This window comes from Crocuta crocuta, unplaced genomic scaffold (genome assembly GCF_008692635.1).
Source record: "Crocuta crocuta isolate KB4526 unplaced genomic scaffold, BGI_CrCroc_1.0 scaffold306, whole genome shotgun sequence".
Classification (NCBI taxonomy): Eukaryota; Metazoa; Chordata; class Mammalia; order Carnivora; family Hyaenidae; genus Crocuta; species Crocuta crocuta.
The window spans coordinates 1030291-1035026 of record NW_027529630.1 but is presented as its reverse complement, the minus strand read 5'-3'; the positions used below and the strand labels follow the sequence as shown (position 1 = coordinate 1035026).

At 44.0% G+C, this 4736-nt stretch overlaps 1 protein-coding gene across 3 annotated transcripts in view; it reads right to left on the bottom strand.

Annotated features, from left to right (window-relative positions):
* The window catches only part of LOC144230025 (folate receptor beta-like), a 25089-nt gene extending 22146 nt beyond the window's left edge, over window positions 1-2943 (bottom strand). For 2 of the 3 annotated variants that reach the window (XM_077762223.1, XM_077762224.1), the window contains exon 1: window positions 2905-2929. The gene's annotated coding sequence lies outside the window, so the exon portion shown is untranslated. Of the gene's footprint in view, window positions 1-2904 lie in introns of all 3 variants that reach the window. The other variant, XM_077762225.1, reaches the window with a different exon arrangement.
* Window positions 2944-4736: the final 1793 nt, after the last annotated feature.

Sequence of the window (4736 nt, the reverse complement as noted above, 5' to 3'; positions counted from 1 at the left end):
CACAGAGCCCAACTTGGGGCTTGAACTCATGAACCATGAGATCATGACCTGAGCTAAAGTCAGATGCTTAACTTACTGAGCCACCCAGTTGCTCCTGAGGGCTCAGTCTTTATTGGGGAATTTAAAACTTAAGGGGCGCCTGGGTGGCCCAGTCGGTTAAGCATCCGACTACGGCTCAGGTCATGATCTCACGGTTTGTGGGTTTGAGCCCCGCGTCGGGCTCTGTGCTGACAGCCAGTTCAGAGCCTGGAGCCTGTTTCAGATTCTGTGCCTCTCTCTCTCTCTGACCCTCCCCTGCTCACACACTCTCTCTCTCTAAGAAATAAATAAAAACATAAAAAAAAAAAAAGATTTAAAACTTAAGAGTGAGAATTTGAAGTGGGGGAAGAGAACAAACAAGTGGCCCAAAGTGGTCAGTTACCAAAATCAGCAAAATTCCTAAAACAAAGAAGCCTTGGTGGAGGGGAGGTGGCCTGACTATTTATTAGAAATGGCTGTCAGTTGGATGCCTCAATAATCAAAGCTTAAGTCAGGCACTTGCATTACAAAAAAGAAAAGAAACCAACTGTCAGAGTTTACACTGCAAGAGGGATGTGTTCCAGACAGATGGAACAGTAAGCCCAAAGGCCCTGAAGCAGGAATGCACTCTGTACATTTCAGGAACAAATTGGAGGGAGCTATTGTATTCACATCACTTGGCTCTTGTGTCTTCCTGGATCCTGAAGAATTCTCTGCACAGAGCCATGAATTTTCCTCTCCAGCCTATGTGCTTTGGACTTATTTCTGATTGTTGAGAAATCCCTGTCCTACCTCCTACTCTCAGCTCAGGGCTGGTTTGTGTAAAACACAATGAAGGAGCACGTAGTATCTCAGGACAGAGAGCCAGGTCTGGGAAGTATCTTCTAGGGACTTACATTAGATCTGGAGACATGTTTGGGATATTATGTTAGAGAAAACAGAAGCTGGGATATCAAGTAGAATCTGCCTGGGTCCCCAGCAAGTCACAGTAGGGTCAAGGTAAGACCCAGGATGCCTAGCTCCCATCCTGTCTACTCAATCTCAGGGCCATCAAAGCCCTTCCCATCTGAGTTCCCCTAACATTCTTTCTCATCTCTCTTTCTCTCTCCTCGGATACCTAGTTTTGCCCAAAAGGATTTTTACTGTTATCTAAACATATCATCATTGGGGCGCCTGGGTGGCTTAGTTGGTTAAGCGTCCGACTTTCGCTTAGGTCATGATCTCACGGTTCGTGGGTTCGAGCCCCGCGTGCTGACAGCCAGCTCAGAGCCTGGAGCCTGTTTCAGTCTGTGACTCCCTCTCTCTCTGACCCTCCCCTGCTCACGCTGTCTCTCTCTCTGTCTCCTAGAAATAAATAAAACATTAAAAAAAATAAGTTTTAAACATATCATCATCTCATTTTTTTTCCAGTTTATTTATTTTTGAGACATAGAGTGACAGAGCATGAGCTGGGGAGGGGCAGAGAGAGAGGGAGACATGGAATCTGAAACAGGCTCCAGGCTCTGAGCTGCCAGTACAGAACCCGACACGGGGCTCGAACCCACGAACCACAAGATCATGACCTGAGCCAAAGTCGGATGCATAAGCAACTGAGCCACCCAGGCACCCCTCATCATCTCCTTTCAACTCCATACCCTTTTTTTTAAAAATTTTTTTTAATGTTTTATTTATTTCTAGGAGACAGAGAGAGAGACAGCGTGAGCAGGGGAGGGTCAGAGAGAGAGGGAGTCACAGACTGAAACAGGCTCCAGGCTCTGAGCTGGCAGTCAGCACAGAGCCCAACGCGGGGCTCGAACCCACAAACCGCGAGATCATGACCTAAGCGAAAGTCGGACGCTTAACCGACTAAGCCACCCAGGCGCCCCCAGCTCCATACCCTTAAAGGTAATAATGCCTCTTTGTACAGTTCCTTTTCTCACTTGTCTACCAGGTAAACTCCTATTCATCCCTCAAGGCCTTCTCAAATGTTTCCTTTTCTGAAACAAAAGTCTAAACTCAATCTCTCCAGAACCCATTCATCTCTCCTTCTTCTCTGCATATATTGATTTTAACATTTCCTATGCTCTCCTATAATTGTCTTAATCCTCACTGGACTATGTTTTTCTCCAGGATGGGGATAATTTCTGATTCATTGCTCTTTCTGTAGGGCCTAGCATGGTGTCTAACTTTTGCTTGGTACTCAGTAAATGTTTACCAAACAGTGGAACAAATGAAGGAATATGAAACAAATTTCTTAACCTCTCAGAGTCTTAGTTTTATTATCCTTGATGAAAGCAAGTTAAGCACTTGGCAAGGTTAAATGATGAATAATGAATGTAAAACAAATGTCACCATCATTGACTGAGTTACGCAAGCCAAAAATAGGGAACCACACAAAATTTCTATTTCTCCCACTCCCTCTTCCTCTCCCCTGAACTAACCAGTCACCCTGGCTTATTGAACCTGGCTACAGACCTTGGTAAGAAACTCTAGAGTAGGAATTTCCACTAGGCCAGGGTTGTCAGGAAGCATGAGAGGCAAAGCGTGCTGGCAGTAGGGATCCTGTAAGGAAAAGAAGCAGGAAGAAAGACTCATGGGGACACAGGCCACAGGAAGAGCAGAGAAGGGATCCAGGAGGAGGGAGACATCAGGCTTTGTCCTGGAGACATAGAAACGACTCAAGTCTATGACCTCAGGAGCTCCTGGTCTGCTTGGGAAACAAACAGAAACACAATTTGTACAGAACTACGCTGTGGTAGATGTGAGAAGGGAGATGATTCATTTTCAGAAATACCAAATAAAAGCTGTACTGTCTAGTTAACAATAGGTTTACAACTTATTGGAAATATGTATGACCCACCCACCTGCAAGCACACACAATAGAGTCCCAAACCCTTAGACACTTACTTCCTGGTTTTTCTTCCCCCTTTCTGTTTTGCAGGCTTATTTTCCAGGGCTTTGCAATGAGCATGCGCCAAAGAACAAAGGGAGGAGGGACTAAAAGTCTCTGCGTCACCTTAGGGAATGGCCATTTATTCCAGTCAGACTACTTTTTGCCTTACATGGGCATAGGCAATGTCCGGGTAATGCTGTAACCTCTGTAGTACCAGAGCCAATGAGGAACCAGGGGAGAGACTTGCATGCTAGGAAACAAATTGTCTGCTGTAACTGTCCTGAGCATGCCAGTCCATCAGACACCCACTCTTGCAAGAATGTTGATTAAAGCCTTGCCTCACTGTGCTCCGAGTCTCTGTGTCTCTCCTTTGATTGGGTCGATGGGGTTATTTCTAAAGGTGGAGCATGACCTCCTTCTTGATACACCTTCTTTACTTGGCTTACAGGATATCTCCCAGTTTGTTGCCTTTCTACTTTATTATTATCATTATTATTATTAGGCCCTCCTTCTCAGTCTGGTTTGCTGCTTCTACTAGTTTCCTCAAATGCTGAATGTTGAAGGAAAGTATTTTCCATCTACAGTCACTCCTTTGATGATCTCATTTAGTCTCATGGCTTTAAATGCCATCTGTGTACTGATAACTCCCAAACTGATATATCTAGTCTAGATCTGTCCTCTGACTTTCAGACCTCTTGTCGCTTCCTCCTCCTGCCCTCTCACCATCTGTATACTCTAATGGGCATTTCAAATTCCACACACCCAAAAAGGAACTCCAGACAGTTGCACCTCTCCACCAAAAAAAACCCCCAGCATCTCCCTTGTCTTTTCCAGCTCAAGAAATGGCAACACTGGTCTTCCATTTGTTCAATCCAAACATCTTGGTTCCTTTCTGCCTCTGATATTCTACGTCCAATCCGTCAGAAAGATCTCTTGTCCCTACCGTCTAAATATATTCAAATTTCAACCACTTCCCATTCCCACCTCTGGATTATTATAATTGGCTCCCAGTTGGTCTCCCTGCTTCTACTACTCTCCCTCCTGAATCTATACTTCATAGAACAGCCAGAGTAACTCTGTTAAAATGTAAATCAGATCATGTGGATCTTCTGCTCAAAACCCTTCACAGGATTCTCAAGATGGAGTAAAAGCTAAAGTCATTGTTGTGACTTGCAAGGCTATACTATCTGGCTCCTGCTACCTCTCTGTCCTCATCTATTGCTCTCACCATAGTCCACTATGCTCCAGCCATTCTCAACCCTTTGTACTTGATCTCTCTCTGAAATGTTCTTTCCTAAATATCAGAACAGTGCCCTCCCCCTTTTTTTTCTTCAGACCTTTATTCAAAAGTCATCTTCCTAATAAGGTCTTCCTTAGCCTCGCTACCTAAAATAAAACATCTCCCCTCCCTGGTTCTCTGATTTATTTTTTCTCCTAGGCACTTACTGCAATCTTAAAACTATATATTTTATTTATCTTTTTTGTTGTTTATCTCTCCCATTAGAATGGAAGCTGCATGAAGAGATGGGGGAGGGGGGTTCTGTTTTGTTCACTATTATATACCCACTACTTAGACTAGTGACAGGAATACAGTAAGGCACTCAGTAGGTATTTGTTGAGTGAATGAATGAAAAAGGTGGACAGTTCCAAGAAGCAAATTTTGCTTTTTAATGAAAACTGTATAAAAACTAGAGCTGCTTGGAAACATAATCATGTTGCCACATACAGTACACTACCACTTAAACATGTAGTTTCATCAAATCCTCATATCAGTCCAGGATAGGAGGAAGGCCGCATACTTTACAAAGCTGGTTGAAGACAAAACTGAATCCAGGTGGGGGGAAAA